The sequence below is a fragment of the Calonectris borealis genome, chromosome 3 (genome assembly GCF_964195595.1).
Source record: "Calonectris borealis chromosome 3, bCalBor7.hap1.2, whole genome shotgun sequence".
Classification (NCBI taxonomy): domain Eukaryota; kingdom Metazoa; phylum Chordata; class Aves; order Procellariiformes; family Procellariidae; genus Calonectris; species Calonectris borealis.
Window position 1 is genome coordinate 52,148,061 of NC_134314.1, and position 11,397 is coordinate 52,159,457.

Below are 11,397 nucleotides of genomic sequence, written 5' to 3' on the forward strand. Positions count from 1 at the left end.
CCTGATTTTGCTATCTTTACATTACATAGAGTCCAGCTGCAGCGGGGCGAAGGGAAGGCTGTGGATACCTACCCTGCGCCCACCCTTGCTGACTTATTAGCAGTATCCCTTAGAAAAAGGCAAAAGCGCTCGGGTGCAGCAGAAATATTATCCTACAGAAGACAGCAAAAGATTCCCTCAGCAACTGCCATCTTAGAAGTAAATGTTAGAAGCAGGGAGAAAGAGGAAAATGTAGGGCTGTGGTTTCAGTGCAGTGGTGCCATCCTGTTCTTCCCTTCCCCCTGCCTTTTATTTTGTTCCTGGATTTGGCACTAGGTCATGAAACTAGGTCATAGCTCTTAGCCATACACGGTTTAAAAGTACTAGTCACTCTGTGAGCGTGACATAGCATCTCTGGCATGTTTTGGGGGGTTTTAGGGTTTTTTGGGGGCTTATCCAGATGCGGTGGACTGTCCTTATTTTCTTGCTGGAGAAGTTAGGTGCCACATCATAGCAGGGTGACATAGCGTGGGTCTCCTCTGCAAACACAGCTACGGCGAAGCCACGCTTAGCTTCCTGTGGTAAGGCGGGGAATTCCGCACGGCATCTGTGACAGGCTCCCCACAGCGCTTGTCCGCCGAAGCCTGTAAAGACGAAGCACATCTGGAGAGTGTGTGTGCTTCTGCCGTTGGAGGAAACCCTGGTCGCCCTGTTTGCTCTCTCCCTGCTGGTATCATTTACGGGCTGTGATGTAAAGCAGAGGAAATGGAGAGTGTGAATACTAATCTCACCCTAAAAAGCGTCACTTGTCTGGTTTCCTTAGGTACAATTTGTGCTTATCATTCTTGTGCAAAAGTTAGTAGGGCACAGCTGGTTAAACAAACCCTGCCCAAATATAATTTCCGTGCTTACAACACAGAGCATTTAACCTTTCCTTACTCCATCCCACCCAAACCGAAGGTCTGGTTTTTTGCATTCAGCCTTGCTTTTTTTCAGACAAAAGGAAAAAAAGATTAAAAACCCTGCAAAACTTACTTCAGAAAGAGCTGAACTTAATCTCTAAGCTGAATTTCTATCTCTTATTTCAGAATGTACTAGCTGCATATTGTAGTTCATCTTCATGTATGTGAAGACAAGAAATGGCACATTGTATATAAAACCAGGAAAATACATTATTCATGTAATAAATGCTGTGTTTTCATATCTTCTGGCAAAAAAAAAAGTGGGCTGCCTACTAGTAATTGCACATCATACTTTAAAATAATGATACAGATTTTTAATGCCTGTGCTGCTTTGCCCTGCCTGTCTCCTGTTCTAGCCAGCACAAGCATGTTCCCGGGGGAAGAGACCCTGAATGCCCTCCGCACAGCAGCTCACATCCTTGCTTTATAAATCAGATGCTTTAAGAAAGCTCCTTTCAAATTTTTCTCAAATTCAGCAGGTTTTGGAGGTCAAAACCTTTACCTTGTATTCTACACATCAAAGCTAAATCATGTTATGTCTAAAATACGCTTGCTCCAAATCTTAAAGGCAAATCCTATGTTCAACTAACAGTTTTATCAAACTTTTAAAAAGTGTCTTTCTGGGAAGTGACAGGCAGAAAGAAGCCTCAGAATGCTAAACACCTCTCACTTCTTGCAATAACTCAGATCCTTCCATCCTCGACCATGCTCTTTGCTGTCTCCAGATGGACGCACCTTCCTTGACTTGTGATTCATCCCTCACCCTACCAAAGCACTGATCATGTTCAAAACGCTTCCAGAGAAGGTCAGTGTTTGCTAATGCTAAGAGATTTTGTTCTAGGCACTAAGCCATGCACATCTTTTCACATGCATTACAATTTAGCTTATCACTGGAGATGGGGAAATAACCATCAGTGGTTTTAATCTGGATGCAGCTAGCATGTGCCGCTGATGAAGGCTGTTGATGAAGAGTGCCTGCCAGGAAGGAAAGAGCTTCAGTCCTCTTGGTTTAGAGGTAGAAACAAAAGTAAAAGGAAAGGAAGGATCCTTTAGTTTCAAGATCAAAAGTAATTAAACCAAAACCCAGCCATGCTGTGTTGTCTTTTCCTATTTGTGAAAGAATTCCCCATCCCACCAGTTTATCCAGTATTGTCCCTGTCCCCGCGTACACAGAAGCGGCAGGTTGGGACCTTTATGTCCTCTGACTGATTTCTGCTGAACTGAGGAGGAGAGGCGACAGGAGGGAGGAGGTACCTGGGCTGGCCCCGGCCGTGTGGGAGCTGGAGACAGTGCAGTGCAGGGGGGAAGGCTGCCTGGCCATGTCTATCTATTTGGATAGATATAAACACCGAAAAAAGAGGTTGTAAGAGACACTGGGGAAGCAGTTTCTAAACCAGAAGCTGTGAAACCAGATGGGATGGTGTCAGCTGGGAGTGATATTCTGACCCTGAATGAAATCCAGCGCTTGACCTTGCTCTGGGAGCCCCAGCGCCATCCCAGCGATGTCTCGTTTGGTGTCTGGGAGCGGTTGTGGCCTGGGAAGCAAAAGTGTTTGCTACTTTGGTGTGTTTGCTTAGGGACAATCATCTGAATGGTTTTATTTATGCACTTGCCTTGTCTGCAGGCTGCTCTCAGAGCTCTCCACTTAAGCCTAGAAATTGTTGGTGCATTTCACGACGTGGTTTCATATCTCCTGGCCTTTGCTCAATTAGGAAATTCCCTAAACTGCTTTTGTGCCTTAAACCCAGAGCATCTGACCCCCGACTGGGGAGGGACCGACAGGATTGGTAAGTAACAAATACTGCATGCTTAAGGTAGATGGTTCCAGGTACAAAACAGTGTGAAATGCTGATGGTGAGAAAGGGAGAAAAGGAGCATGAAGATAAGATGGATGTCAACTGAAGAATAAGACAAGACGAAACTCCATCCTTTTTTTCTTTTTCCTGCTCCATTTTACTGATGGAAGACTGTCGTGTTTCAGGAGCATGCCCACAGCATCACAGATCTGTCACAATCTCACAGGAAAGCAACGTACCTACCGGGCTCGGGAGGTCTGCTCCAGCAGGGAACACAAAACATGGTCCAAAAATTGCTCTTCCGCCTCTAGCAAGTGTCTCTTAAGCCATCTGGTCAGCCCATGATGATTTTATCTTTACCAGAAGATTAAAAAAGGCAGGCTTCGGTTTCTTTAGTAAATCTGTCACTTGATTCCCTTTCCAAAGGGTGAAACAGCTGAGGTGTGTGTCGTCCTGCATGAACATGTATTTGTGCAGAAATAGTACCGGTTTCCCTAATAGCTTTGACCTGTTCAACTTAAACTGTACTGCAGGAGTGGGATTTTCCTATCCCTCCTTTAGTGGTTAGCAGTGAGGTATGTAACTACTGGTATCTAACCACCAGTTAGGTACTTCTGCTGTCACTGGACACCTTTGCTGGACACTGTTACAAAGACACCTTCAGAGAAGATGTCTCTTTAGCTTGCTTGTCCCAAGCTAAAATGTGTTCAAAGTGAGTGGGATGAAACCCTCTTTGGAGGTGCCCAAGATTGCAGAACCCAATTAAACTTGATGCCTGACAATTAGGCAACTAAAGTCACACGAGATAATCCTGTCCCAAGTGCTGAAGTGGGCATCTGGCATTTGGCTTTTCAGTCACTGGATTATTCCCACAGTATAGCGAACTGGAGTTTCAAAACATGGCGCGTTATGCATACCTCCTCCTCTGTGTTGCGTGTGCTGCGTGGCTGGACTGTTTTCATGCCACCTAGAAAAGCCCACGTTTATATATCTGTAGATTTGGTGCTGTTCAGAGGCAACTTAGGAGTAAAAACCTTACCTGCACAGCTTCCCTTCTGTCCTGGTGTCTTTTAAAAAATGAAAAATTGATTATGACAATTGGGTAAAAATATTAAATTCTTCAAGAATTGGGAAAAATTTATAAAAGACTAGCTTTGTCTTTTAATGTCTCCAGATTTTATCCCTTACGTATTTTTCTTTTTATGTGAGTAAGATTTTTATTATCAGTTCTAAATTTATCTTTCATTTCAAATTCAAAATTTCATTTTGGAAGGGAAGAAAGGACTCAGTGAATCACAAATACTTGTTACAGCTTTTATTTTAATACTGGCTTGTGAATGTTTGATTTTGAAGTGGGTTTATTTTCTCTAACAAAAAGCCCTGCCTGTTCTGTGGTGTGCGCTCATTGTACCATTAAGTGCGTATTAGTAACTTCATTTGTATATGGCTGAGAAAGCTCATGTAAATTAGCATGTTTAATGAGCTTTGAAACAATCAGGAAGACTGAGCATAGTGATCAGTGAGAAACCACATAACCAGATGTAGGAGGAATATTATGTACAATGTATTTCAATTTCAGACATATCTAGTGTGTACCTAGCTACCACACTTTTAAAACAGAGAATACGGGCAATGATGGAGTCCTCAGTACTCTGCTGCCTCTATAATGCATTTTGTACAGACAATTTAACTGCATTGCTCAGTTTAACTGCATTGACCAAGAGATCTTTTTTGTTGCTGCTGCTCTCCCCCAAATCAGACCATTTAACTTCCTTAAACGATGGCAGCCCCTTCAGCCTGACCGAGAGACCATCGGGTTTCTGTAACAGGTGCTTCCAAGTTAAATCCCTGCTGCGGTGGCTGTGTCTTGGGAGCCAGACAAGCCCTCTGCACACATTTCCTACAAACGCTAAGTAAGAGCAGGTGCTCTTGTAAGGGTAATGACTTGTAGAGACTCATTGCTTTGAGAAGCTTTTTGCTAGGCTTAAAGGGAATAAAAAAGCTTTCGAGCCTCAGCAGAAAAATATTCATTAGCTTGCAGAATTGAGCCACAATAGTATTTTATTGAAACCAGTCGGAGAAGTTGTCCCTATCATTCCCTACCAGGGAATAACTAGTTTAGGTCTTTGGAGTAAGTAAAATGCCATCTCAGGACCTGATTCTGCTCCCGTCTGACAGATCTAATCTCAATATTTTCAGCTGGAAGGGACCTACAACGATCATCTAGTCCATATGATAATGAGAAAGATATACCACCGTCCTTGGTGGTATTTTATAATAATTGTCTTTTTAATAGGAAAGGCTAATAAAAGAGATTCTTTTGAGATGCTTGTAACTTTTCATTCCTACACCTTTTCCTCCCTGACCTTACTACATCCTCATAATTCTCCACCTGCCATAATTTCTTTTCTTAAAGTCTGGTTTGGTAGTGTTCAGGGGGATATAAACGCATTCTTCCTCTGCCTCCCAGGGGAAAGAGGAAAAATGAAGAAAGTTGTGAAGTACAAAATACCTAGAGGAAAAAAGAGTTTACTGAACTCAGATATTTTTATGTGCATTTCCTGAGACCTTATCTGATAAACATACTGTTCTTGGGACTCCAGGGACTGAACTTCAAGAGATACAGAAAATGATTGACAGTCTCCAGAATCCACTGGATCCCAGTGAAGTAGCCCAGCTGCTAGCCGTTCATAGAGAAGTGGCCTTTCTACAGTTCAATGCAGCAATTAGGCATCGACTACGGTAGGAATTACAGCCTGTTAGGGATGGGACTGGCACCTTTTTTATAAGAGGCTTTTTTTTTTCTTCACAAAGAAAGAAAAAAATGTAGGAAAGATGAACTTAAATTTTGTCCATGGTATCTGCTCCAAGATCATGAAATGTGCCCTGTAAGGGTAGAAATTTTCCTTTCAGTAAAAGTGCCAATTTTCCTTTAACTAAAAGTGGTGAGAATCCTTACATGCTTCATTGAGGGATCTCAACACACCATGTCCGAGTACAGCGGTCCTATTATCTGATTATTGTATCACCTTTATGTTGTGATTCATAGTTTACTAAATCAGGGAGGGTGGTAGCTGCCACAGAGGTAGACTTATGAGTTCATGTTCTTGTTTTGCTGCAGGATCTACATTTAATTTTATATTTTTCTCTATCAAAGAATGCTTAATAAGCAGGTACAGGACTGACTGACTTATACCGAGATCTAGGTTTACCCTACTGTAAAATGTTGTTTACCCCATCACAAAAACCCATCTAAGATATACTTTTCAGGACTTTTTAGAAAGTAACTGTTTTCCTTTTCTCCCTGCTCTCCTCCCATATGTTGTCTGTCAATAATGGTCACAGAGAGGTTTGAGTGTACTCAACGGAATAACCTTGGCAGAACCAAAACAAGAGCAGGACATGCGAAAGTAAAGGAAATATCAACTCTCCTCTGCTCTGTAGATACCACGTGGTGGCACAATGCAAGACTAGATTTGTAGGTGTAGCCTGCGTGGGGCAGGCAGGCTACGGAGTCTACCAGAAAAGAAACAACTCCTGGACTTGGTTTTGAGTAATACGCGGGACCAAGTTGAAAATGCTGCAGTTAAAGAGCTGTTCTGTAAGAGCAGCCACGATGTGCTTGCATAAAACATCCTTGAAGGAACAGTGAAAGCCAAATAAATATTACCATGGCTGAGCTCAGCTTCAAAATGGGAAACTACATAAAAATGAGAACAGTTGCTGAAAAAAATGTAGAAGGATTAGCTAGGGGAATTAAATCCTTGCAGATGGCATGGAGACTCTTTGGGGACATACTGGAGGCACTCAAGAAATGCATACCACATGTGAAGAAAGACTTAAGAAAGGGTAAGAGGATGCTGGCATGGCTAAACAGCAGGATTAAACAGATTATTAAAGCAAGAAGGCATGCTTCAGAAAGCTGAACTTTCGTTTAAACAAAGAAAACAGAAAGGACTATAAACTGTGACAGGATAAATGTAAAAGGATTCAAGACACCCCAGCAAAGATTTTGAGGAACAATTTTGCTGAAGGCATCAAGACTAATAATAAATCTTGTTTTAAATATACCAAGAGCAGGAAACCTGCCAGAGAGTCCATAGGGCCAGTAGGTCATCAGGAGTGTTCAGTGAAGATGAGTCAATACCACACATTTAAAAAAGTGATTTCTTTGTTTCTGCATTCCCTGTGGAAGAACTTGAGGGGGTTCCCACACCAAAACCTTTCTTTATGAGAGATGCATCAGAGGAGCTGCTGCAAGTGGAAGTGTTGCCAGGGAAAGTTATGGGATGAGCAGACTGAAATGAAGACGAAAATGTTGCCAAAACTAGACAATGTTCAAGAATTCTGAAAGAACTCAAGGATTTTTTTTTTTTTTAAAGAAGCCAAAGTACTAGCTATGGTGTGTAGCTTCTTGCTTAACACTGCCTTGATACCTGAAGCCTGGAAGTGGCTGATGTGTTGCCAAAGGATTGCAAGGGTGATCTGGCTAATCACAGGCTGATAAACCCGATATCCATAGTGTTCAAATTAGCAGAAACTGTAATGAAGTGGATGCATGGACAAATATGATGTATTTGGGAGGAGTCAACACTGCTTTGGAAAGTGCAGTCATGCCTTACAAACATGTTCTCTGAAGTTGTTAACAAACATGGATAAAGGGTTGATACAGTTTGTCTGGATTCCCTGAAAGCTTTAATAGCCTCAACAAAGGTTCTTAAGGAGTCTGAGCAGCCACTGGATATGTGAGGAGATGGTCACTTTTGTAAATAATTTGTTGAGATTTAGGAAGGTGAAGGCTGTAAATGGGCAACTTTTGCAGGGGATAAGGGAGGTTACCAGTGGCTTCCCACAGGAGTTTGAGCTTTATCCTGTGCTGTTCAGGTGCTCATAGGTGTCATTGAAAAGGGACTGAAGCTGAGGTGGTGCAGTGTGTACATGATACTGTGATACTCAGGATACCAAGGGCAAGGGCTGGCTGGAGAAGGACCTTACAAAACAGAGTGACTGCAAAATGTAACAGCAGATGGAGTGCAGCGTGTCAGTAAAATGACGCACCCGGGGAAAAAAAACAATGCCGATGTATAAAATGACAGCCTCTGACTTGACCATTACCATGCAGTAATGAAATCTCAGAGCTATGACAGATAATTCTGTCAAAACTCCAGCTCAGTAGCAATCAAAAAAAAAAGGCAAAAAGCAAATTGATTCCCTTTAGGAGAGCAAAAACAAGAACACCACTACACTGCTGAATAAATCTGTGTTGTCAAGCCTACGCAGCTCTGGTCCCCACCTGAGAAAGGACAGAGAACTCGGAAAGATTCCCAAAGGAGCCGCACATATGATGAAAGGCTGCTGGGTGGAACAAGCAGTACAGCTGGCGGAGAGCTCTGTAAAACTGTCAGTTGAAGGCAGAGGATAAACAGGGAGTGTCTGCTCATGGGCTTTTCCAGCAAAAGGTGTATCCCAGGTGAACATCAGGTAGCCAGCTCTGAACAAAAAAAAAGGCGGTTGTTGCACACGGCTTGTAATTAGGCTGTGGGATTTCTTGCTGTGGGATGCGGCGGGTGGTAAAAGTTCATAGGACTCGGAGGGAGACTGCACAGGCTCATGGAAGACAAATCTACCAAGGCTTATTAAACATTTAGCAATCAACTCTGGCTGAGGAAATGCTTGAGCTACAAATTCTTGGAGGCTGTGAGAGTATCTGTGGGAAATATCAGCGTATGCTTGTTCTGCAGATTTTTGTAATCGTCTCATGAATCCACTTCTGATCACTGTGGGAGACAGGACTCTGAGCTGGATGGACCTTTGCTCTGACCCAGTGTGACCACTCTTGTGCTATCCAGTGGAGTTGTGACTGTACATATTTGTAGATTTTTCTGGAGACTCGCAAAAAGATAAAACTACCTTGTGCTTTTATTTCTATTTCTTCATGATTAAAATACTGTAGGGGCAATTGGTGAGGGAAGCGCTTTCCTCAGATAAGGAATTGTGCGTTAACAGGAAGTAAGAAGGAATGCAGTAGATCAGATGCTTCATCTTTCTTGTTCCTTATTGCCAGTGCAATTAGTTTCCATTTTCTCCATACCAGGGCTTACAATGTGACACTAAATCATATTTAATCTCTTTTGAACTTCTCTGCCAAGTTTGATCCCAGAAGCTGTTATTTCTCCCTGTAATTCGTTAGTCCTACAACTGATACAAAGTGCATGTCATTTTTAAAAGTGCTTATGTGTGTTTGACAAAAACAAAAGGACAAGATCCTTGTCTTAGAGTTGCCATTCAAAGGAGGATGCGCAGCTACAGAAAGAGTTGTAGTCTAGCATGTTTCTTCTACTGCAAGAACTGGTTGAACAGGAGCTCTTTGTTTTAAAAGCATGTGAATGAAGTACAGGAGAATTGAATGTGGCAAAGAGGCTGCAATGACATGACAAAGCCATGTCTAAGCTTGGTTGGATAATATATTTACATGATGCCTACAGTGTAGTAAAAGGTAGCTTTATGTGTGTGATTGCACAGCACAATGCAATCCAAGCATGAGGAGCCAGCTGGGTCCCAGAAGCGCTACACACCTGTGTGGGAATAGCACTGCTGGTTTAACTGGGCTCTGGTGTCACCTGCATTGCTGGGTGAGACCAGGTGAATTTGCTAGGTGAGACCAGGTCTCATGAAAATCTGTGGGGAGTGTTGTTGCTAAACCTAGCTCTGGACTCCAAGTATCCGATAATTTAGGTTCTAAAGCTTCACAAGCACTTTCGAAAACTTTGAAAAGTTTTAGCTCTCCCACTTTGTACAGGAAATTATCCTAATATCAGGAATAGGAGGTCATAGAACTCCTGAATTATTATCCCCACTCTATTAGCTGTCCAAGCATCCCTCTCCATTAGCATAGACATATGCAAATGTCCCCAGTCAGATGCACTTTCACACATGCATCTACATCATTAACATTTTTGCCTATTTATTTTAATCATCGTACCTGCTGCTATCCCTATCACTCGCTACCATGTTGGGTTATAATGAGGAGCAGGTAATTTTATTATAGACCATCTGGAGAATTTTGAAGTCATCTTACTTCTTTTTCATACAAACATTTTGGTTCCTTTTCAGAGAGACATTTTTGTCCTCGGGGAATGTTTCAGCCTACCAGAGTGTTACAGACAGGATACACCATGCGCTGCCTCCACTGAGTGACTCTGCGATTCAGAGGGCATTTGCTTCACAGCTAAGGCTCCCACAGCTTCTGGATCCTCGAAGCTGCAGGGTGAGTAAAGCGTACCCTCAGAGGCACTCTTCCTCCGTTTGCACTGAGCTCCTTGGAGAACAAAGCCCTCTGCGGTTCTTGCTGGGGTGCTTACTCCTTCCCTACCATGGTGCAAAGAACCTAACTGCTAATAGCTAATTAAAAAAATTCCCATGATTACAGCTTATTACCTTGATTCATCATTAGGAATTCTAGAAAATGTTCTCTACAGAAGTGAATAATAAAAATTTGAGATGGAATGTAACCACACTGATGTCACCAAAATGGAATTATTCTGCATGATAGATGCTGGTGATTCTACTAACTTTCAGTTTTGGGTAATTACCCTTCTGAGCTCTCTCATCACCTGGCAGCAGTTTTGATTGCCCAACATGTCTGCCATGGTTGTGTGCAAATTTAAGTCTAGTGGTTTCTTAGCTATAGCATCACACAGAGTTGCATAATGCCAAATTAGATACCTATGTGCTAAAGAGGCACCTTGAATGACACCAGCAAAAAAAAGCTGGCGTCATGTTAGGGAAAGTAAAGATGAGTCTTGCTGGTGATATTACCATGTTCCAAGGTAATAGGCAGTTTTAAATAATCATTCTAACTTCATGTTTCCTCATTTTCATCCCATCCTGCTAATTATCCAATATCAGATACTATTGTTTCACCTTTAATAATGCCTTTCCCAAACAATGAGTTATAGGAATACAATTTTCTGCCACCCTGCCTTACTTTAGGTGACAATGACACATAGGACCTCTTTAGCATAACGGAGAAACAGAATTTGTACTGGCATGCAAAATCTGGACATCTTTGATTAATAAGATGTCCTGATGCCTTCGAGATAGAACCAGCAATAAATGATTGACAGTAGGTAAGTAAGGACCTGGGAGCTGTTCTGTGGAGGCAGAAGTAGCACAGCATCTTGGTAGGAAATGTATTCTGGAATCAGTCTTACTGCTTCTTTCCCAAGGAGTGATAATAGATGCTTCTCTCTTTTCCAGTATATGCTTACTTTCAAAGTCAGAGCAGAGTGTATCACATATCAAATAGCAGCTTGGCCTCTGAGTTGCCTTTTCCTGATCAAATTAGATGGGACTCTCATAACTAATTGAATGTTGTTCTTATTTATGAACAGTCACCTCTATTCTTCTAGACACTCATGCATTTTCCTTGGAGGACATTCCTAATGGATGGAGGATTGTTTCCAGTCACTATCAACAACACAATTAATATAAATTACAACATGCAGGTACAGTGAGACAGCAGCCTTGTGCTTATGTCCAAAGACATAAAGACAAGATGAATCTATGATGCAGGAGAAAAACAAACTCATACTACCTCATTTCCTGTCTTTGTTTTTTAACGAACAGAAATGAACAAAAACCATCTCCTTTTCTGTCCA